Genomic DNA, 25,295 nt, shown 5'->3' with positions numbered 1-25,295 from the left:
CTACGGTACACACGAGGACCTGCACACCGTCCTGGTTCTTTTCACAGACCACCTCAGACTCTTTGCGCGCTTTTTTTCTTTCACTTTGCTCACGTGACTCTCCAGGGAGGGACACAGGAGACTCAGTCTTTTTCTCTGTCATCACATCCTGCGCAGGTGCAACCTCTGGCCACAAGGTGGCAACACCATCCTGCGTTATCATTTCTGTCACAGGCTCTATCTCAATTATCACAGAACAGCCAGAGCCTGCCAGCTTACTACAAGCACATGGAGCAGCCCTCCAAAGAAATGCCACCCCACACCATTATTGACCCACTGCCAAACCGGTCATGCTGAAGGATGCTGCAGGCAGCAGATCGTTCTCACGGTGTCTCCAGACTCTGTCACGTCTGTCACATGTGCTCAGTGTGAACCTGCTTTCATCTGTGAAGAGCACAGGGTGCCAGTGGCGACGTTGCCAATCCTGGTGTTCTGTGGCAAATGCCAAGCACGGTGTTGGGCTGTGAGCACAACCCCCATCTGTGGACGTCGGGCCCTCATACCACCCTCATGGAGTCGGTTTCTAACCGTTTGTGCAGACACATGCACATTTGTGGCCTGCTGGAGGTCATTTTACAGGGCTCTGGCAGTGCTCCTCCTTGCACAAAGGTGGAGGTAGCGGTCCTGCTGCTGGGTTGTTGCCCTCCTACGGCCCCCTCCACATCTCCTGGTGTACTGGCCTGTCTCCTGGTAGTGCCTCCAGCCTCTGAACACTACGCTGAAAGACACAGCAAACCTTCTTGCCACAGCTCGCATTGATGTGCCATCCTGGATGAGCTGCACTACCTGAGCAACTCCTGTGGGTTGTAGAGTCCGTCTCATGCTACCATGAGTGTGAAAGCACAACCAACATTCAAAAGTGACCAAAACATCAGCCAGAAAGCATTGTTACTGAGATGTGGTCTATGGTCCTCACCTGCAGAACCACTCCTTTATTGAGTGTGTCTTGATCATTGCCAATAATTTCCATCTATTGTCTATTCCATTTGCACAACAGCATGTGAAATTGATTGTCAATCAGTGTTGCTTCCTAAGTGGACAGTTTGATTTCACAGAAGTTTGATTTACTTAGAGTTATATTCTGTTGTTTAAGTGTTCCCTTTATTTTTTTGAGCAGTGTATATCAGGATGGGGCCCAGGATAAGGGGCATGTACTAGGATGAGGGATATATATATATCAGGATGGGGCCCAGGATAAGGGACATATACCAGGATGGGGGATATATATATCAGGATGAAGGGGCGGCGGTCCAAATCTTGCACCAGGGCCCATCAGACACTGTTTATGCCACTGATCGGTAATATGGCCCTGTTCTCTGTACCAAATAGTAGAAGTGTATTAAAGGTGACAGACCGTTACTGACGTTTGCCTCTCCCTGGCAGAAAAAACACATGCAGATTTACATACGTATTTTTCTGCCAGCGTTTTTACATGCGTTTTCGCATGTGTTTTTTCAAGTGCTTTTCCAAGCGATTTTGAGCATCACTTGGAAAAGTGCTTGACAAGTTGGTCACACAATATAAATCCATGCAACTGGCATGGATTTATATTGTGTGACCAACTTAGATGCTTTAAATGCTGCATCTAGAGTAAAAAAAAAAAAGAATTAAAAAGTTAAAAATTAAAAAACCCTGCTTACTCACCTCTCCAGTCTCCTCCTGGTGGCGGCGATCCTCTCTCCTCGCGATCCTCTCTCGGTGTCCTGCGGTGTACTGGCAGGACCTGCGGTGACGTCATTTAGTCAGCTGATGGTCACGCCGCCGGGAGGAGACCGGAGAGGTCAGTATACAGGTTTTTTTTATTTTTAACTTTTTTATTTATTTTTTTCATTGCGTGGTAGCCGGGATGAAGAGGAGTTGTAGTACCACACGCACCGCGATTACACCGCAAATTTGCGGCCATTGAATTTAATTGAAACACAGCAAATCCATATATACCTGCGGGTTTGTTGCGTTTCAATGGCCGCGAATTTGCGGCGTAATCGAGGTAGAAATGGTCATGCTGTGTTTTGCAACGAAATGCGAATTCAGCGCGCTAATTAGCACATCATGTGCACAGCACATCCGAATTCACATAGCTGTGCATGGCAAAAGGTTTTACAAGCATTTTCGCTGCTGTTAAAACGCCGCAAAAACGCTACAAGAACGCTACGTGGGCACATAGCCTAAGTCAGAGTCTTTCTGTGGTGCTGTGGTTTCCTTTGTTTTGTGTCCTAACCTTCTTTTTCCTCATGTTGTCCTGAGATCCACTATCCTTCTCTCCCTCTGCGATCAGGCCGACATCTTCACCTTCTGGGAGACAGAGACCAGCTTCTCAGTACCTCATCCGGACCTTAGGCCCAAGATTGTCCCGGCGTCCAGTTGAAGCATTAGACATGCCCCTATTCTTTTCAGAAAACGTACACTGACAGAACACTTTCCTTTTTTGCGGTATCTGCTTTCTGGAACCTGTTTCCCTGCTTGTTCAGCCTTCCTTCTCCCACTCCACTCTCTTTTACAGGACCTGCACCTGCCCTGTGCTGTGTGAGTCATGGACTCAGAACTGTGGTCTGTGTGTCATGGACTCCACACCCTGACTCTCTCTGCCTGTGACGCGCCCCCTGGGACATATTCCTTTTTGAGGGGAATACCCGGCACCGGATCAGATGGGGGGGGGGGTTGTAGTCTCCGAGCGGCTGTGACCCGGCCCGTGCCCAGGGCGTCAAGCTCAGTGTATGTGGCAGTCCTACAGATGTTATTAAGAGTTCTTTTGTGTCGACTACGCCACCCGTTGTGATGCGGTCACTGTGGCCGCCGCTGCAGCAGGGTCCGCTGAGGCTGATGGTGGGTGCGCAGCTTGGTGAGATAACCCCCAACGGGAGGGGTATAGCCTCAGGGGGGACAGGTGCAGAGGATGGGGGTTGTGGTGGTGCAGTGCAGCCGGCAATGAAGACAGAGTCGGGTTGTGCAGTTAAGGGTGTTTACTTACTGCAGATGTTGTACTGGTCACTCCAGCTTCGAGTGACCACCCGAGCCGTGCTGCGTCCACCAGGTCCTGGATCCAGCCAACCCCCAAACAAGTCCGGAGCGTGGCCCTGAGCTCTCCTTCTGTCCCGTTCTCTGGCCGTCCCCACCAGTGATCCACCTAGGTCCAGCTCCCTCGGGCCTTCTGTTGGGACACCCTTGGCCTTGGGTTCCCTGACCCTTCATGTGGTGTGCCTTCGGGGTGGATGTGATGGGCGACCGTGACAAACGCTGCCCACGGTCTCCGGTCTCTGGCTGGGGTGTGTTTTTGCCCCCACCAGCTTGGGTTCCGGTACCCTGTGCCGACTCTTCACCCGGGGATTTAAGTTGGGATCTTGGAGTCCTTTTCTGCTGTTTCCCCCTCTGGGTCTCTCTCTCTCTTCTCCTCTCTCACTCTGGGTCTTTCTTCTCCTCTGCTTGCTGACTTGTTCTCTGCATCTGACTTGTTCTCTGCATCTGACTTGTTCTTAGTTGGTGCCCACCTTATATACACCCTCTATGTGTGAGCTCAGGTGACCAGCACCCAATGAGCTCCTAACTTTACCCAGGCTGCTCCCCCTATCTGCCCCTACACTACTTGGGATGTACCACCCCCCTCCCACTCCAGCCAGGAACAGACTCGGTCGTACCTGCACATTTCTAAGTGGGAGTACCGTCGGTCTGCTCCTCGGAAATGGGATGTGTGTAGTGCATGCAGCCTACCGAGCTCAGTTCCACTCTCCATCCTTGCCCGGGAGTGGAATATCACACCTCTGGGTTGAGGTGCAATACCCCTGTAGCAGCCGAATCCTCAGGGTGCTACATTCCCCCCTGGTAAATCACAGCACGTCCTCGGGCTGTAAGACATAAATAACACCAAAAACATACATTTTTTTTTTTTTCATAAACATATAAAACAACATATATTAGCAAATAAAACATTCTCGTCGCCTCTGGCTCCTCCTCCGGTCACTGTGCAACGTGTGACCGGGTAAAGTGCGACAGTCTTTCTTGAAAACTGGTTTTCCTATAAAACCAGTAGGGGGCGCTTTAGGAAGCGCAACTATATACAGGGGAAGTTGGCCGCTCTCAGTCCTCGGCCAGGTAAAGGGAAGGGAATGGCTGCTCACAGTCCTCAGCCTGGTATGGATACGGAATAACGGGTAAACAGTTCACTCATACTGGTCCCAACGGGGACTATATATATGTAGCAACAGTTTCTTTGGTACCCGGTCGGGTAACTATTTACATCTCCTGCTCTGCCGCACTCAACGGCGTCTTCCTCCTGCTCTTTGCTTGTAGCTGGTTGTAACTTCAGACCTGTCCAGGTCCTCTTGCTCCTCCTCCTCGCACCGCAACTCCTCCTCCGTCAGGCGGTGTACGTGGAGGGCGTAAGGTCCTTTGGCACACTTGTGCCGGGTGAAGGTGACCTCGTCTCCGATGTAGAGGTCACGACCTCTGTGCCCCTCCGGCAGATGGGACTCCACGTCTCTGCGCGTGACAAAGACGTCGCCGGGGGTGTTGTTGTCTCGGATGAAGCCCCACCCATGCTGCTGGTTGAACTTGATCACTGTCCCGATGGTGCGGGGACAATGCGCTGCACGGGGGTCCCTCCTGGTCCGGCTCTTCTGCTCGGCGCTCCTTATTTGGGCCTGTTGTTCCCGGACCAGCCTCTCTCTCCGCTCCCTCGCAAACTCTTCGAGCTGCTGTCGGCAACACTCAGCGCGCTCTGCTGCAGCTGCCCTAGTTTCCTGAGTGAACCCCATTAGATCTTCTCCGGTGGGGTCCCACTCAAACTGTGCTTCCGCTAGCGGGGGCGAGATCCGTGCCACGGGCTTCGGAGCCGGAATCAGGGGTTCATCCAGGGGTCTTAGTCTCTGCTGCCGTTCCAGCTCCTGGTATTCTTCGGGCCAGATGAAGGGCCGCCCGTCCGGCCATGTGAGCTGGCTGAACAAGTCCTCCCCCAGGTGTGGCACCCTTGGTTTTACGGGTGCGGGCGCGGTGGTGGTGGCGCCCGGGTTGCCCAGGCCTTGCGGCCAGGCCTGGGGCACCTGGAAGGTGAAGGGCACCGTTAGGACGGCGGCGCCCTGGGCTACCTGGCCTTGCGGCCAGGCCGGAGGCTCCGCGGAGGTAGGGGGCGCTGTTGGTGATGCGGCGCCCGGGGGTACTAGGCCTTGCGACCAGGCTGGTGGTATTTCCTGCTTTGTCACGCTCCGGGTCGAGGCGCGTGACGTCACAGGGGTCGCTGCGGCGGCTTCCGGTCGGGGCCTAGTCCATAGCGGTGACATGGCGGCTACGGGCACAGCAGGGGGACTTTCGGGCTCTGCGACGGGGAGCTGGGGCAGGTGGGCGGTTTCCCGGCTTGGGGTATAGGCGTCCCCTTTACCTGCCTCCATGCGTTCGGCTCCCTTCTCGGCGCCGTCTTCAGCCTTTGGTCCTCCCGCGCCATCCTCAGAGGCGGTCTGCTTCCTCTTCCAGGGTAGCGTGCTCCGTTGACTGGTCTCAGCTTGCTGGGCCATCTCCCGGCTCCATTCCGCCAATATCTCGCGCTGTACCCGGGCCATCCTCCGTGCGAGGCCCTCCAGGGCAGTCTGTGCACACTCCCGGTCTCGGGGGAGCTGTGCTAGGACCTCCACTAGGCCTAGTGGGGTCGTGGTGTCTAGCAGGCTCCTGACCAACGGGTCGGTGCTGCTCTGCTCTTCTTCCAGCAGGCTCCTGGCCAGCGGGCCGGTGCTGCTCTGCTCTCCTTCCTCGGTCTCTAGCAGACTCCTGGCCAGCGGGCCGGTGCTGTTCTGCTTTCTCTCCATATCCGGGTAAGCTCCTCCGCTACTCCTCGTTAGACTTCTTGCCTCCGGGTGCGCTCGCTCCAGACTGCTCCAGGCGGCACCCATCTTCGTTCTTTTCTTTCGTCTCCTCCCACTTAGAGGGCGGTCCCGGGGCAACTCGGTGACTGTCAGCTCCAGGGGCAGTTCTTTCACGCTGACAGACACCTCCAGCATCACAGTCTCTGTTGGTGGGGGCGGTTTCCACTTTTGGCGCCATTTTCTGTCCTGGCCCACGATGGGAGGCGGCCTCCTGCCCTCCTTTGGCACGCCCATAATGGCGTCCGCTGCTCTTCCAAGGCGGGAAATCTTCGGATTTGGCGGGAAGCGTCGCCCAGTGGCGGGAAACTCTGCAGATGGCGGGAACAAGCTGGAAATGGCGGACAATCGGCGGGAAACGACCTGTGATGGGGTCCGATGGCGTGGACCCTCCGGAACCGGCGGGAGACTTCTTTCTGAGGTAAACTTGCACTTTTCTTCAGGCACGCAGTACCCGGGTGTTGCGGGCACGTAATCCTGCCGACTACGCCAAAGTTGACGCGCCCCCTGGGACATATTCCTTTTTGAGGGGAATACCCGGCACCGGATCAGATGGGGGGGGGGTTGTAGTCTCCGAGCGGCTGTGACCCGGCCCGTGCCCAGGGCGTCAAGCTCAGTGTATGTGGCAGTCCTACAGATGTTATTAAGAGTTCTTTTGTGTCGACTACGCCACCCGTTGTGATGCGGTCACTGTGGCCGCCGCTGCAGCAGGGTCCGCTGAGGCTGATGGTGGGTGCGCAGCTTGGTGAGATAACCCCCAACGGGAGGGGTATAGCCTCAGGGGGGACAGGTGCAGAGGATGGGGGTTGTGGTGGTGCAGTGCAGCCGGCAATGAAGATAGAGTCGGGTTGTGCAGTTAAGGGTGTTTACTTACTGCAGATGTTGTACTGGTCACTCCAGCTTCGAGTGACCACCCGAGCCGTGCTGCGTCCACCAGGTCCTGGATCCAGCCAACCCCCAAACAAGTCCGGAGCGTGGCCCTGAGCTCTCCTTCTGTCCCGTTCTCTGGCCGTCCCCACCAGTGATCCACCTAGGTCCAGCTCCCTCGGGCCTTCTGTTGGGACACCCTTGGCCTTGGGTTCCCTGACCCTTCATGTGGTGTGCCTTCGGGGTGGATGTGATGGGCGACCGTGACAAACGCTGCCCACGGTCTCCGGTCTCTGGCTGGGGTGTGTTTTTGCCCCCACCAGCTTGGGTTCCGGTACCCTGTGCCGACTCTTCACCCGGGGATTTAAGTTGGGATCTTGGAGTCCTTTTCTGCTGTTTCCCCCTCTGGGTCTCTCTCTCTCTTCTCCTCTCTCACTCTGGGTCTTTCTTCTCCTCTGCTTGCTGACTTGTTCTCTGCATCTGACTTGTTCTCTGCATCTGACTTGTTCTTAGTTGGTGCCCACCTTATATACACCCTCTATGTGTGAGCTCAGGTGACCAGCACCCAATGAGCTCCTAACTTTACCCAGGCTGCTCCCCCTATCTGCCCCTACACTACTTGGGATGTACCACCCCCCTCCCACTCCAGCCAGGAACAGACTCGGTCGTACCTGCACATTTCTAAGTGGGAGTACCGTCGGTCTGCTCCTCGGAAATGGGATGTGTGTAGTGCATGCAGCCTACCGAGCTCAGTTCCACTCTCCATCCTTGCCCGGGAGTGGAATATCACACCTCTGGGTTGAGGTGCAATACCCCTGTAGCAGCCGAATCCTCAGGGTGCTACACCTGCATCCCCGAAAATTGTTTTCTATAAACTCCTCTAACCCCTCCCGAACTGTGGACTAATCCCAGTGTTAACTGTCTAGTGCCCTATGCAGGGGGTAATGCTAATTATGTCCCTATCTGCTGTATGGTTCCCTTAGTGGACAGACCTCCCGCATTCCCAGGGATGGCCTAGGGAAAGCCTATAGGAGAACCAGCATACAACAACGGCCATAGGGATTAAAACGTAGCAGACTTTTATCACACAAATCACAACATACACAGTACCCATACTAAAACATAACTTGACATAACTTGCAACACACTTAACCCTTATGTTGCCACGGCATCTTCATCAGCCCGCCACCTTCCTTCACAGCAAAGAAGCACAATGCAATGCAAGGAGACGTGAGAACATAAATATATAAATGGCTAAACATCACATTGTGGTGACAGAACCATAGGAAGAGGTTTATTAATTAAATTAAACCAGTTTTTCAGCATGTACTGTATATTTATCAAGATTTCATGTGATCGATTTAGAAAAGTTTTCTGCTTGTGGCTGGGAACTGTGCTCATTGGGTCAGGGCTATATGATATACTATATATACGTATGTATACGTTGTACGTTACAGCACATAGTGGTCAGTGCTATGGAACAGTAGTAAGGTTTCTATAGATTCCTATTATCTGGCAGAACGTGTATGTGATAGACATCCAGTGAGTCACAGACCTGCTCATTATGCTGACAGCCTTTATGAATATGCAGATTATTACATGACATATTGACCCTATAGCTCCTGTTTCTTAATGTAATTGATGTATTCACCTACAGAAATCTCTGCTCGTTAATTTGCTCACATTCCCTCTTCCTTTTAATAAATGGCTGTTTCCTGCGCTTCATTCTGCAGTCAATTATGTCCCAGTTTCTTTATAATTAGTATGTTATAATGAGCGAAGTCTAGGCACATTTCACCAGTAAAATCATCAAACACCGCCTAGATGGAAGCGATATAGTAAAAGATCTGCAAAATTGATTTCCGTATAATTATTTTCCTCATATTATTATATTAACCCCTTAAATACACAGCCAAAATAGGTATTACATATGCAACCAATATGCAGCATTTTCACAGCTATAAGGCCATGTTCACACGTTCAGTATTTGGTCAGTATTTTACATCAGTATTTGTAAGCCAAAACCAGGAGTGGGTGAGAAATACAGAAGTGGTGACGTGTTTCTATTATACTTTTCCTCTGATTGTTCCACTCCTGGTTTTGGCTTATACTGTAAATACTGATGTAAAATACTGACCAAATGCTCAATGTGTGCACGTGACCTTAGGGTAAGTTCACATAGAGTTTTTTCAAGGCAATGAAAATCAATGAGTTTTCTAGTGGAAACTGCTTCAAGGAAAGATCCTTCTTTGTGGAGTTTTTCATTTCCTAAAGTGCTTGCAAAGAGTTTTTCAAGCATTTTTGCAAAGTTTTTTTTTTCCTGAAGAGTTTTTTTTTCTCCTTTTTTGCAGCCTTATCATTGACCAGTGAATAGTTTGGAGCAATTTCCATCAGGAGACATTTCAAAGAAATAACATTTACTTTCGTTTCTCCCTCCAGGCAAAACTTGCAGCAGAAGAACAAAAAGCTCAAAACACTAAACATATGACCAGCAAGTCATTTTACAAGAGAAATGAATAGTAAGAGTCTTTCAAATAGTTTTTTGAGTGATTTTTCTGGAATTTTTTGACACAGAACATTTCCATAAGACTCCTCAAAAGCCATTGTGTGTTTATACAAAATGAAAAACTAAGGGTATGTGCTTTTTGTTTTTACAAATTTTGAGCTGTATTTAGCAATAGTACCATTTTGGAGTGTGTATATAAAAGCATTTAATGGACCAAGCTGCATGGGAGGCTAGTAGGATAAGCAGGTCCTTAGCGGCTCCTCCCGAGGGAAGAGAAGCCCCCAGGGACCCGTCTGTCAAACTAGTCACATGTGTGACTTGGTCTCTGGCTACTTTTAACCCCTTCCCGATATGTGCTGTATGTATACGGCGCTGCGAGAGCTGCGTTCCCACAAAGCACCGTATATATACGGTGTCGTGATCGCTTGGGCTCACTCTGAGCGCTGGCACGATCGAGTTCTGGTGTCAGGTCTATGTGAGAGCTGACATCCCGCAGGAATGCCCACGATCGGTGCTAGCATAGATCGTGGGCGTTGAACAGCGCGGGGCATTGCACAAGTAGGGAGGTCCAATTGTACTTCCATCAGCACAATAATCTCAGAATCACCGGGATCCGTTGAAGCGTTCCAGAGTTATTACCTCATAAAGTGACAGTGGTCAGAATTAAAAAAAATTGGCCTGGTCAGGAAGGTGAAAACTGGCTTTGGGGTGAAAGGGTTTAAGTATGTTTTTCTCTGAAATTCCACAGCATTTCAGAGTCAAATTTACCTCGCTGAAATCATACAGCCAGTAATTGCTGATACATGCTGCCTGTGGATCGGGCATCATGTGCCCGCTATCAGGTTCCCTTTAAGCTCTGGACTGGTAATATAAAATTGTCTGCAATCTATTCATAGGAAATGTTTCATTAAATATCCACATAACTGATGTATAATATAAGTAATAGGTTCAGGCACTCTCATTCTTATACATGCAAGACTACGTGCTTGCTCACTAATCCAGGGGTAGATACATATCCAAGCACTCTCTCATTTACTGTGACATCCCACTACTAGCATTTGCTAACTTACCTCGACAAATAAGCCATTGTACTTTGTGTCACCCCCACCTCATTGTAGATTGTAAGCTCTTAGGAGCAGGGTTGTCATTATTTTTGCCGTAATTATTGTATTATCTTTAGCTATGTTACTTATGACTGTTGTACATGAACCTGTGAATTGTTAAGCGCTGCGGAATATGTTGGCGCTATATAAATAAAGATTATTATTATTATTATTATTACACTCAGAGACAGATATTTGCTCACGTTCACAGGTACTCAGGGTCTGGAGTATTCACCTGCCCAGGACTCCTTATAGATGCATAGGAAGTTAGGAATGCCAACTTGCCTTTTTATGTTTTCTGGACAGTTTATCAAAAATGACAGACATACAATATTTTTTACGGACACATTGGAAACCATAATTAATCAGTATGATTAACGGTGATCCATGTCTATAGCCCATAATTCTGATATGAAGACATCAGCTGCACACACTGTGAACTGTAAAATGATAACTACAGTTAAAATATTCTGAATACGTTTTTAGAGCCTCAAAAGAAAATCACAGACTGTCAGAGACGCACAGAGACGGGACCGGGGAGATCACGCAATATCTCACCGCTGCCGTCACGTCGTCAGGAATTCACAGGATTGAGCAGGGATTTGCGAGCATACGATCCCAATTACTCACTACTACTATCGGCAAGCGAGCAGAAAGCATATGGCCTAGACCTCCGGATTCCAACGTGTGGAATATGTGTACACGCCCCGTACAGTTACTGCCGGCTTCACGATAGCCCAATTAATATTATTCGCTACCACCACCGGCCGCGTTTGAACTATAATACAGGCCTGGTTGGACGCCTACTTTTTGGTAGCGTATATGTCTTCGGGGGAGGGAAAGATTACAGAGCAAAAGAAACAGAGCTATTTAATTTTATATTTAATCCAAAGGGGAGGCAGTGTTTAGGAAAAATATAAAAATTTTTTACAAATGGACATTTACAGTACAGAATAGACAGTTACATAAAATAAACAGGATTACAGAAGAAACTTACTATAGAGTTTGCAGAGACGAATCAGTATAGCTGGAGGAGGGGCTCCCCGATTAGATTTGAGCATTATCGAATGCGATCCGTTGCTTATGTTATTTATACCCCCCTGGCAATGAATATGGATCAACCTTCAGTTGGATCTTTTATGCCAAAGAGGTGACCTACCCACACACCCCTTGTGCTGACATCATGTGGGCTAGGCCCCATACTTCATATTTTTGTTAAAAAGGCTAACCTCTGGGATAACTTATCGCTCATTGCTCGCAGAAGCTTGCAAGTGATGCTATATTTTCCATGGTGAATTTACCTTTCATTAAAGACCACACATGTCGTAGCTGTGATCCGTTATTCTGGTACTTTTGCATTACCGCTCCCTGGAAGGGCTTACAGCTATGCAAAAATAAGCATATTGCTCCTTGGCTGACCCTGGCATTAAAAATATAGGTCCCGTTATTAAATTCCCTTTTTCGTCCTGGGAAGCAAGCTTCAACAGCTACGTGTAAATTGATCACAAGCCTGTGTCTAATCATTCCCTGCCTCTGCTAGGGAGAAAGACCCTCGAATTTTAATTATGTTGTGGCACCTCTTGGCTGGCATTATTTGTTTAAGTTAGTTCTGCTGTGGGTGATAATTTGCAGAGAGATCCGCTCTTTAGATTGTCAGCTCTTCTCTGGTGCCAAATGGTGGATAAGGGAGGGGTGAGAGGGGCTTCATGGATTTGGAAGAAATTGTTAATATTTCCTCAATATTTCCCTGACATGGACACTTAAATTTTTTTTTCGGACACAGCAAAAAAAAGTGCCTTATCTTTACGGACTGTCCTGGAATTTCTGGACGGTTGGCAACGCTATAGGAAGTTCATTAAACAGATAGAGTTCCAAAATTGACATATTTATTATGTCACATAAATATATAGCATCTGTAAATCATACTCAATGTACAGTACAGACCAAAAGTTTGGACACACCTTCTCATTTAAAGATTTTTCTGTATTTTCATGACTATGAAAACTGTACATTCACACTGAAGGCATCAAAACTATGAATTAACACATGTGGAATTATATACTTAACAAAAAAGTGTGAAACAACTGAAAATATGTCTTATATTCTAGGTTCTTCAAAGTAGCCACCTTTAGCTTGGATGACTGCTTTGCACACTCTTGGCACCGGAAATGGTCTTCCAACAATCTTGAAGGAGTTCCCAGAGATGCTTAGCACTTGTTGGCCCTTTTGCCTTCACTCTGTGGTCCAGCTCACCAACAAACCATCTCGATTGGGTTCAGGTCTGGTGACTGTGGAGGCCAGGTCATCTGGCGTAGCACCCCATCACTCTCCCTCTTGGTCAAATAGCCCTTACACAGCCTGGAAGTGTGTTTGGGGTCATTGTCCTGTTGAAAAATAAACGATGGTCCAACTAAACGCAAACCGGATGGAATAGCATGCCGCTGCAAGATGCTGTGGTAGCCATGCTGGTTCAGTATGCCTTCAATTTTAAATAAATCCCCAACAGTGTCACCAGCAAAGCACCCCCACACCATCACACCTCCTCCTCCATGCTTCACGGTAGGAACCAGGCATGTAGAGTCCATCCGTTCACCTTTTCTGCGTCGCACAAAGACACGGTGGTTGGAACCAAAGATCTCAAATTTGGACTCATCAGACCAAAGCACAGATTTCCACTGGTCTAATGTCCATTCCTTGTGTTCTTTAGCCCAAACAAGTCTCTTCTGCTTGTTGCCTGTCCTTAGCAGTGGTTTCCTAGCAGCTATTTTACCATGAAGGCCTGCTGCACAAAGTCCCCTCTTAACAGTTGTTGTAGAGATGTGTCTGCTGCTAGAACTCTGTGTGGCATTGACCTGGTCTCTAATCTGAGCTGCTGTTAACCTGCGATTTCTGAGGCTGGTGACTCGGATAAACTTATCCTCAGAAGCAGAGGTGACTCTTGGTCTTCCTTTCCTGGGGCGGTCCTCATGTGAGCCAGTTTCTTTGTAGCGCTTGATGGTTTTTGCAACTGCACTTGGGGACACATTCAAAGTTTGCCCAATTTTTCGGACTGACTGACCTTCATTTCTTAAAGTAATGATGGCCACTCGTTTTTCTTTACTTAGAATTTGTATTATGGCAAGAAAAAAGCAGCTAACAGTCTATTTAGTAGGACTATCAGCTGTGTGTCCACCTGACTTCTGCACAACACAACTGATGGTCCCAACCCCATTTATAAGGCAAGAAATCCCACTTATTAAACCTGACAGGGCACACCTGTGAAGTGAAAATCATTTCCGGTGACTACCTCTTGAAGCTCATCAAGAGAATGCCAAGAGTGTGCAAAGCAGTCATCAAAGCAAAAGGTGGCTACTTTGAAGAACCTAGAATATAAGACATATTTTCAGTTGTTTCACACTTTTTTGTTAAGTATATAATTCCACATGTGTTAATTCATAGTCTTGATGCCTTCAGTGTGAATGTACAATTTGCATAGACAAGAAAATACAGAAAAATCTTAAAATGAGGTGTGTCCAAACTTTTGGTCTGTACTGTACGTACCACTATTTTATCAAACCTCCTTTTATTCCTTTTACAACATTGGTCTGTGCGCTGTTTTTCACAGACAGTACCCGGACCAAGAATACACTCGTGTGAACCTACCTTTTTTGTGATAGTGTATTCCAGACAGTACTTACAATTGGGATTATATTAATAAACCAATATACTCAGTGTGAATAGTGCGCTGCAGTGGAGAAAGAAACGATAGGATGGATACTGATTTAGCTTTATTCCATGGTTGTTAACTCAATGATGACCAGTTTGCTTCAAGACGACCAATACCTCTGCCCTCTCCTATGTAATCAGGCTGGAGGGAGCCTGACTTCCTGCTTTAGTTTCTCTGAAAATAATGGAAAAAAAACTTCCAGTCTTTCCTCTCACTCAAAACAACAATACTGTGTCTAAGTTAAAATAGACCTTGAGCTAAAATTATAGCTGTTGTCATCCAACAGTCTCAAACAATGGCTGACCCCCAGACCACCGGATTTGCATGTCACAATTTGCAGATTTCTACACATATCACTACGGCGTCAACAGATTATAATATATGAAGATATGAAAACTGGATAGTATAAATAGTTTGGCAGTAATTAATCACTAGTAGACTACCATGCCTTATGAGAAAATGACCATTATATTGAATTCATTGTTACGTTTCTGTATCTCTGACTGTCTGCACATTTCAACACTGGTTAGTGTGGCTTAGATAAAAAAAATAAATTTGCAACCTTTTGGGGATTATTTAATGCTAAAAATCTGGTGTTAAATGGTACATTTTAATCAATAGTGCCGTTAATAAAAATAAGTTACACAATTGGAAGTGTTAAAATAATGTCCCTGTGCTGAAATAATCTTATAAATGTGCCCCTGCTATGGCAGCACAGCATTTATTCTTAATTAAGCAAGACGTAAATTCACTAGGCCCAGGAACATGAGCTATTGTTCATATGAGTCTGAACGTTGACTCTTGATGTAGGTTGAATTTCTGTTTGCAGAATTGTTGAATGGCTGCTGTTTACCTATTGTATCAGCCCATGCAACTTGTTGACCTGCAAGCAGGAAGGACAAGCTATGCAGATTGATTATATGATCGAATAATGAGAGATTACCTCATCCCACCTTCCCCCTGACCTATGGATGATGGCCTGAAGAATAGTTGTGAACTATAAAAGGGAGCTCTGCCTCTGTTCCCCAGAGAGAGACTCTACAGGATGACAGCTTAACGGACCACGGCTCAGGTTTAGGAATACAGATCTGCTCCTTTGACCATCACTAAAACTTGAAACAAGAGGGGATTATAGGGAGAGAAAAAAGCGCAGGCTTCTAAGTGTAGTAGTTAGATTCCAAGGGTATATACTCAGCATAAATCCATTCACCTATTTGGTGTCTTGAGGTACTGCATGTAAATCCAATCAGTGGATCACTCCATTCCTCTTTACATTCAGTTTGCTGCAGAAATCTGGGAGCTAATGAGAGCACTGGACAGTGCTTTCATGGGCGATATCACTTTGTAAATGTTTTTCCCAGCAATATGCGCTCCTGAAGAATGATGATGGAACCCGATATTCGGATTCAAAGTTAATTTTTATTTCAAACTAAAATACAACCGGTTTCGACTTCTTTGAGCCTCACTAAACCCTCAAAGATATTTGAAGAATCCAGGATTGGGACAATGAGGTCACCTAGCCACATACCTCAATGGACTGTTAGTTTCCTAAGCTTACAGCTACCTCCTCTCTGTGGGTTCCTACCCAGAGCGGGGTGCCACTGGTTGGGGTAGTTGGCCCTGGAAGCCCCCGAAGTCGCAGCTGCTCAAACCCTGGCGAGCCAGCGGGAGGGTGAGACTCTGTAATTTGCACCATCTTATGTATTTTCTGGGACTGTTCTATATGTTATTGTCTGTTGGTGGTTCAATAAATTATTGCCACACTATTTTACCCTCACCCTGTGGGGTCTGAGAAGTATTCTGGCAATGGGAAAAGAGGTTGCCGTTCAGTGGGATGAGCCCTGGTTTATGCGGTCTTTCTAAAGACAGCCAGGCCAGCGGACGAGAGCACCCACTGACCCTTGTGTCTCCACAATTGGTGGCATCAGTGGGATACTACTCAACCCGACGGATCTGCAGGGGACTGGTGTTCGTAGATACCGTCCAAGGTCTCCACAACCAGGGAGGCAGATAGACAGTCCAAGCAGACCATAGGTGAGGCATACACAGCAGGTTTTAGACACCACAATGTCTAACCCACCAGCTTGGCCTTGGAAGGAGGACCGGAGGGGATATACAGCCGCAACAAGAAACGGGAACTACAGGAGCTGTGCCAGCTCTGACGGATCGAATACAGGGCCACCGAATCCAGGAATCGTTGATCGCATTTGGACCCGGAGCCTCAAGTGAGGAGAGGGCCTGTGTTATAGAATCGGTTTTAGGAGTTCCAGTACCCCTACAGCCAGCATCGGACCCTACTTCCATGACGGCCTACCACCAAGGTAATCATCTTCGCTACAGAGACGTGCCAGTGTTTAATGAGTCCAACACAGAGGTTGATGAACATCTGCAAAGCTTTGAGACCCTGATGCTGATGCACCAGGTGCCCACAGCTGATCGGGCAAACACCCGTGGAGTCGTTTAACTGGCTGGGTACAGGATGCTGTCCGGTCGCTTGGGCTTCAGGACTGCCTGGACTATTGGACTATTAAAGACACCCTGTTGGCGATTTTTACTATCACTCCCGAGAGATATCACATGGAAATTCCGGACTTTGTCTCACCAGGGCCCCTCCTATGTAGAAATTGGCAGTCAACTCCGACGACACTGCAACCGCTGGCTCGATGGTCAGGCTGCCCACTCCACTGATATCCTCCAGGACGTGATCGTGCTCGAACAACTTATGGAGAAAATGGTCCCAGAAATATGAGAGTGGGTAGCCGACCGGATGCCCGACACCCCAGAGCAAGCAGGTTGATTGGCCGACGAGTTTACAGCCAAGCGACTCCACTGTAGACCCGATATGCCCACCAATTCCAGGAGACCCCTCAACCAAGGATTCAAGCAGCCACCAGCCATTTGAGCAGGACTATCCTGCTACCCAGTACCTGATTCAGATCTTTCATTCACTCCCTACATCCGATCACTCGCTCATTCATGTCATCTACACCTCAAAAACATTTCTAGAATTCAACCTTCTCTTACCTATGACTCTGCAACAACTCTAATTCATTCTCATTTGGACTATTGAAACTCTCTACTAATCGGTCTCTCTCTTACTAAACTCTCCCCTCTCCAATCCTCCTTAATGTAGCAGTCAGGATCATATTCCTCGCCAACTACTACTCCGATGCCTCTACCCTATGCCAGTCATTGCACTGGTTACCCATCCACTATAGAGTTCAATATAAACTTATCACTCTCACCCACAAAGAGCTCCATGCTTCAGCACCACCTTACATCTTCTCTCTCGTCTCAGACTACCACCATATTCGTGCCCTCTATTCTGCTAATGACCTAAGATTATCCAAACTTAACACTCCCGTCACGTATCTGTGCCAGGGCCTATTGGACCAGATATGTATTAATACGCCTTGGCAATGGCTGCCGCTCAGAGGATGTGCGGGCGCGATCGCCGCCGGGTGTCAGCTGATTGTCACAGTTGATACCCGGTACTATGTGCAAGGAGTGGTGCCGCGGTCACCAGACAGCATGAAGTTACTTTGATCATGCGCAGTGCGCGATCAAAGTAACTTCTGGCTGTGCAGCGCTGACAGGCTGTATAGCTTAGAGATGCTGCTGCATCTCTATGCAATACAGGCGATCAGACTGCAAAAAGTGAAAGTCCCATAGTGGGACAAAGTGTAAAAGTAAAAAAAAGTATCAGAAAGTGAAAAAAAACTTGTAAAAATATAAAAAAAAAATGAAAAAAATAATCCCCCCCAAAAAAATATACTGTACCCATAAATAAATATTATTATGAAAAAAAAACGAATAAAAGTACACATATTTGGTATTGCCGTATCCGGAACAACCTGACCTATAAAACTGTCCCACTAGTTAACCCCTTTAGTGAACACTTTAAAAATAAAAAAACAAAGCAAAAAACAATGCTTTATCTTCATACCGCCAAACAAAAGATTGAATAAAACGCAATAAAAAAGACGAATGTAAAAAAAAATGGTACCGCTGAAAACGTCATCTTGTCCTGCAAAAAACAAGTCGCCATATAGCTCCATCAGCTTAAAAAATTAAAAGCTATAGCTCTCAGAATAAAGCGATACAAAAAAAAATTTTTTTTCTATAAAATAGTTTTTATTGTGTAAAAGCGCCAAAAAACTATATAAATGTGGTACAGCTGTAAACGTACTGACCTGAAGAATAAAGCTACCTTATCAATTTTACCACACGCGGGACGGAATAAAAAACAAAACAAAAATACAATTCCTGAATTGTTGGTTTTTGTTTATTCTGCCTCCCAAAAATCGGAATAGAAAGCGATCAAAAAATGTCACATGCCCGAAAATGGTACCAAAAAACCGTCAACTTGTCCCACAAAAAACAAGCCATTACATGAAAACAAGCCATCACATGACTCTGTTGGCCGCAATATGGAAAATTTATAGCTCTCAAAATATGACGATGCAAAAACTAGTCATTGCAAAAAAAAAGCGTTTTTTAGTTTGTGACAGCTGTCAATCATAAAAACCCGATATGAATCTGGTATCGCTGCAATCGCACCAACCCGAAGACTAATCACTTATACCACATGAGGAACGGCGTAAAAAATAAACTCTAGGGTTAGGGTTGTGGTAGGGTTAGGGTTGTGCTAGGGTTAGGGTTAGTGGATGTGGTAGGGTTAGGGGTGTGCTAGGATTAGGGTTGTGCTACGGTTAGGATTGTGCTAGGGTTAGGGTTGTGCTAGGGTTAGGGTTGTGTTAGGGTTAGGGTTGTGCTAGGGTTAGAGTTGTGCTAGGGTTAGAGTTGTGCTAGGGTTAGAGTTAGGGTTGTGTTAGGGTGGTCCTAGGGTTAGGGTTGTCCTAGGGTTAGGGTTGTGCTAGCGTTGGGGTTAGGGTTGTGTTCGGGTTAGGGTTGTGCTAGGGTTAGGGTTGTGCTAGGATTGGGGTTAGGGTTGTGTTGGGGTTGGGATTTTTTCAAAAGTAAAGAAAAAAATGATGACGATATGGCGACTAGTGTTGAGCGCAAGTGCTCGCTACTTGAGTTTGCATCAGGTGCTCGAGTGACATGCTCGAGTCTCCGCCCCATATGTTTTGCGCCTGTTATACAGCCAAAAAAACCTCACTGGGATTGCCTGTCATGCACGAGCGATCCCCGCATGCTTTTTTGGATGTCTAATAACTGTGAAACATGCTAGGCGGAGACTCGAGCATCCGAATATTTGGTGCACACCCGAGTACGCGATGCAAACTCAAGTAGCACTTGCGCTCAAGACTAATGACAACTTATTCAATATGACAACCTAATGTTATCAAATTCTGTGTCGTACCTCTGGGCTCAAAATGTTCACTAAACCCCTTGATAAAAACCTTGAGGGGTCTAGTTTCCAAAATGGGGTCACATGTGATGGGTTTCCACTGTTTAGGCTCATCAGGGGCTTTCCAAACGCGACATGGCGTCCACTCTCGATTCCAGCCAATTTTGCGTTTAAAAAGTCACACAGTGCTCCTTCCCTTCTGAACCCTCCCGTACGTCAAAACAGTGCATTTTCCCCACATATGGGGTATCGGTGTACTCAGGGGAAATTGCACAACAGTTTTTGGGGTCCATTTTCTCCTCTTACCCTTGTGAAAATAAAAAAATTGGGGCTAAAGGATCATTTTTGTGGAAAAAATTTGATTTTTTTATTTTCACGGCTCCACATTATAAACTTCTGTGAAGCACCTGGGGGTTCAGGGTGCTCACCACACATCTAGATAAGTTCCTTGAGGGGTCTAGTTTCCAAAATGGTATCACTTATGGGGGGTTTCCACTGTTTAGGCACATCAGGTGCTCCCCAAACGCGACATGGCGTCTGCTAATTATTCAAGTAAATTTTACATTCAAAAAGTCAAATGGCGCTCCTTCCCTTCCGAACCCTGCCGTGTCCCCAAAACAGTGGTTATCCCCCACATATGGAGTATCGGCTTACTCAGGAGAAACTTAACAACAAGTTGCATGGTGAAATTTCTCCTGTTACCCTTATGAAAATGCAAAACTGGGGGCTGAAAAACATTTTTGTGGGAAAATGTGAAAATTTTATTTTTACGGCTCAATGTTATAAACTTCTGTGAAGCACCTGGGGGTTCAAGGTGTTCATGTCACGCCAGGTGTGAGTGCAACACAGAGAGTCACACCGGGTGTGAGTGCAACACAGAGGGGAAAGGGAGACCAGACACTAGGGAAAGGGGGAAGAGGTGACCTCCTAATCTGGACTAGCGCCACCCTGTCTCTCCCTAACGTCCCTATACAGCCTCCAGAGCTGTCGCCGATCACGTGCCTCGCCCTACTATCCCTGGCGTAAGGCTATAGCTGGGGGAGGAAGGAGATGAGTACTAGTCAACCTCATCTAGCACTCTAAAGACAAAAGGGGAAGACAACACAGGGGAACAACAACTCAGCTTTAGAAGAACTCCAACAGGGCACACGGCATCAAGACACCAGAGAGGACGTGATGCAGCTTCAGCCAAGTTTCAAGTAGAAATGAGTATAACTGGCGACGCCCACCTAGACACACCAGGTATATATACACCCAGACTAAAGGGAGGTGGTCGCTGGGTCCTAAACACAGCTTCCTATCTAGGCAGCTGTCTGCATTGCCAAACGTGGAGATCTCCTGCAAACCATTGCAGGGCGACTGTCTGTCACCTCTGACACACCCATGACAGTTCACCACATATCTAGATAAGTTTCCTGAGGGGTCTAGTTTCCAAAATGGTGTCACTTGTAGGGGGTTTCTAATGTTTAGGCACATCAGGGGCTCCCCAAACGTGACATGGCGTCCGCTAATTATTCAAACAAATTTTACATTCAAAAAGTCACACAGTGCTCCTTCCCTTCCGATCCCTGCCATGCGCCCAAACAGAGCTTTTTCCCCACCTATGGGGTATCTGCGTGCTCAGGAGAAATTGCACAAAAAATTTTTCCTGTTACCATTGCGAAAATAAAAAAAAATGAGTCTAAAGTAACATTATTGTAAAAAAAATTAATGTTAATTTTTTTATTACACATTCCAAAAATTCCTGTGAAGCACCTGAGGAATTAATAAACTTCATGAATGTGGTTTTGAACACCTTGAGGGGTACAGTTTATAGAATGGTGACACTAACACAGGTACTTTAGATGCAGTGACACAGAAACACAGAGCATCCAGTACAGGGTTAATAAACAAGGAGGATTTACTGTAACAGGGTCAATCTCCACGCAGGGAGTAACAGGGGAAATATGGGGACAACAAGGGGAGTAGCAGGTAACAGACTATAAACGACAATTCACAGTTTGGCTAGATGCAGCAGAGTCGACACGGTTGTAATCGGCAGTTTTGCACTTAGCTGACTCTTGTTCCCAACAAGGCAGATGCCAGCTGATGCCAGTGTTGTTTTCTTCTGGCTTCCCTGCCTAAACAATGCTCCGTCTTCTGGCAGCAGTGAGCGGTCTCCGGTTTGACCCGCTGAGCCCCTAGTCCATAACACTCCCCCTCACTTGCTCGGCTCCACGTCTTCTGGCGGCAGTGGGTGGTCTCTGGTTTGACCCGCTGAGCCCCTAGTCCATAACACTGCACCTCACTTGCTCGGCTCCACGGACCCTGTGTCTCTTCTCCCTCTAGTCGGGCTTGACCCCCACTGTCAACTGCCTGCTTTCCCGCGAAAAACTCCTTTTTCTCCCTCTTCCTAGACACACTTCCAGCTCCCCGGTCACCTGACCCCTCAGCTCTGGCTCTGGACACGCCCCCAGCTTCCCAGTCACCTGACTCCTGTGCTCGCTGTCTGTCTTCCCCCTGCAACCAGAGGCATGGCCCGGGCAGTTCCAGATCCCTTGTTCTGAAAGTACTTACACCCCAGTCTTCCCCCTTACAACACTTTTGGGTATTTTCTGTCATAAAGACCCCTCAAAGTCACTTCAAATGTGATGTGGTCCCTAAAATAATGGTTTTGTAAATTTTGTTGGGAAAATGAGAAATCGCTGGTCAAATTTTAACCCTTATAACTTCCTAACAAAAGAAAATTTTGGTTCCAAAATTGTGCTGATGTAAAGTAGACATGTGGAAAATGTTATTTAATAACAATTTTGTGTGACATATCTCTTTGATTTAAGGGCATGAAAATTCGAAGTTTGAAAATTGCGAAATTTTCAAAATTTTCACCAAATTCTCGATTTTCTCACAAATAAACGCAAGTCATATCGAATAAATTTTACCACTATCATGAAGTACAATATGTCACGAAAAAAAACAGTCTCAGAATCAGTGGGATCCGTTTAAGCGTTCCAGAGTTATTACCACATAAAGTGACAGTGGTCAGAATTGTAAAAATTGGCCTGGTCATTAACGTGCAAACCACCTTCAGTGGTGAAAGGGTTAAGCGTGCCTTAAAAACTCATTTCTTTAGATTGGCCTATCACCTCACCACACTTGTCTAACTATCCCTGTTTTTCCCATACATAATTTCCTTTCAAATCAGGTCAATAGTATCAGCTGTTCACACACCCCCATGCACTTAATAGCCCTCTATGTCTATACTTGTACACATATTGGTTGGTGACTGATTCATTCAGCATTATGTGAATACCTTATTTATTACATTGATGGTGGACCATACAATACAAGCAATTGTTACCATCTTCCTTTTATGTCTCTCCTATTTCCTCATAGATTGTAAACTTGTGAGCAGGGCCCTCACTCCTCTTGGTATCTGTTGATTTATGTAGTTATTGTTATTCTTTTATTGTCTGTACAATTCCCCTCTAAAATGTAAAGTGCTGCGGAATATGTTGGCGCTATAGAAATAAAAATGATTATTATTATTATAAACCCAACCATGACAAAGGTTTATAAACAGGACCCATGATTTGCCCAACCTATGGCGCTGTTACACATGCAAGCACCTTGGACACACAGCAAAAGATTGTCTACAGGGCCGGGGCCCCAGGCCTGGAGCCCATATGCTGGCCCAGCCAGTCAACTTCTGCCAAGAAGAGCCATCAGGGTCTGAGGGATGCTACCCCCCATATACACCAACAGCGGATGAAGTGATATACCCTGTCCATACTATATGGCAGATTGACCACCCTATAACAGCTAACCTCCATCACCACATCCAGCCGGACAAGGTCAGTGATATCCAGGCCCAGGGACCTTGGAAACCTGGGTCTTCCATCACCCTGGTCAGCCCAGATATTGTCCCCCCCAGAATACCATTTATCAGGCCATCTCCCGGGCTGGGGGTCACCTCTCGAGGAATGGGTGCATTTACATGGGTAATTTACTGGCCGAAGTACTTGAGAAGGAGCTGGAAGAGTTGTTCCAGCAGTACAGGCGGATCTGTACCATCGAGCTGAAGAATCTCGGGGGAGGGGGTGCCACGCAGTTCGCCTTCATCAGCTTCCAGGATCCACAGGATGCAGAGGGAGCCATGTTTGGACGCAATGGATACGAGTTCGGTTCTCATCAATTACATGTGGAGTTTCTCAGTTCAAACCGGAGACCATGGGGAGGATACGGAGGTCCCTGCAGGAGGAACAGACCCCTGTAACGGCGAACTGAATACAGAGTCCTCATCTCGGAGCTTCCCCCATTGTAAAGTTGGCAGGATCTGAAAGACCATATGAGAGAAGCTTGACATGTCTGCTATACTGATGTACACAAGGATGGAATGGGGATTGTAGAGTTTATTCGCAAGGAAGACATTGAATATGCTTTGAGGAAAATGGATGATACAAAGTTTCGTTCTCATGAAGGTGAAACCTCTTACATTCATGTCTGTGCTGGAAGAAATTCCAATGGACTGTCCCCAACAAATGGAGAAGGATGATCGGAAGCCTATCACATCTGGCTAACTAAGAAGGGGGAGGAATGTGGTGACACAGCATTTATTCATAATTAAGCAAGACGTAAATTCAGTAGGCCCAGGGATATGAGCTATTGTTCATATGAGTCCGAACATTGACTCTTGATGTAGGTTGAATTTCTGTTTGCAGAATTGTTGAATGGCTGCTGTTTACCTGTTGTATCAGTCCTTACAGCTTACTGTCCTGCTATCCTTGGAAGACAGGGACATAAGGTAATTGAACAATTAATGTTTGCTAATATGTTGATTGCCCATTGCATAAGTCCATGCAGCTTGTTGACCTGCAAGCAGGGAAGGACAAACTATGCAGATTGATTAAATAATTGAACAATGAGAGATGACCTCATCCCACCTTCCCCCTGACCTGTGGATGATGGCCTGAAGGATAGTTGTGAACTATAAAAGAGCATCTGTTTCTGTTCCCCAGAGAGAGACTTTACAGGATGCCAGCTTAAGGGACCATGGCGCAGCTGGAGGAATACAGATCTGCTCCATTGACCATCACTGAATCCTCAAAGACGTTTGAAGAATCCAGGATTGGGACAATGAGTTCACCTGGCTATGTACCGCAATGAATTGTTAGCTTCTTAAGCTTGCTCCTACCTCCTGTCTGTGGTTGCCCGCCCAAAGCAGGGGGCCAGTGGTTGCGGTAGTTGGCCCTGGAACCCCCGAAGTCGCAGCTGCTCTAATCCTGGCGAGGGTGAGACTCAGTAATTTGCACCATCTTGTGTATTTGCTGGGACTGTTCTATATGTTATTGTCTGTTGGTGGTTCAATAAATTATTGCCACACTGTTTTTCCTTCACCCTGTGTTGTCTGAGTAGTATTCTGCCCATGGGAAAAGAGAGCAGGCTTTCAGTGGGATGAGCATGGTTCATGCGGTCTTTCTAAAGACAGCCGGACCAGCGGACAAGAGCACCCACTGACCCTCGTGTCTCCACACTGTGTAATGGCTGTGTCTGACCATGCAGGAACATGGTCTGATTATTCCACAGCTGCTGGGCAGGGGAGGACACAAAAGAGTATACAGACAGGACAGCACGGGATCACAGATTATTCTGTGAGGTAAAACATTTACCTGCCTTGTTTTTAAACATGTTTTACCTCACAGAGAGCAGAAGCTGTGATCCCATGCTGTCCTGTCTATATACTCTTTTGCTACCTCTGCCCAGGGGATGTGGTGATCAGACCATGTCCCTGTATGGTGAGACACAGCCATTACACAGCACATAGGAAGGGCACATTTATAAGATTATCTCAGCACAGGAACATTTTTTTAATAACGCATGCAATCATGGAACTTATTATTATTCCAAGATCTATTTATTAACCCCTTAATAACATCTGATG

General features: G+C 46.9%; 1 pseudogene; it reads left to right on the top strand.

Annotated features, from left to right (window-relative positions):
• Positions 1-16,366: 16,366 nt before the first annotated feature.
• On the top strand, positions 16,367-23,909 carry LOC141167310 (serine/arginine-rich splicing factor 9 pseudogene; annotated as a pseudogene).
• The last annotated feature ends 1,386 nt before the right edge of the window (positions 23,910-25,295 follow it).

The sequence above is a fragment of the Phyllobates terribilis genome, unplaced genomic scaffold (assembly GCF_046119375.1).
Source record: "Phyllobates terribilis strain yellow unplaced genomic scaffold, ASM4611937v1 Scaffold_11__3_contigs__length_659146591, whole genome shotgun sequence".
Lineage (NCBI taxonomy): Eukaryota > Metazoa > Chordata > Amphibia > Anura > Dendrobatidae > Phyllobates > Phyllobates terribilis.
The sequence above is the reverse complement of the archived record's forward strand: the minus strand, read 5'-3'. Positions and strand labels throughout refer to the sequence as shown.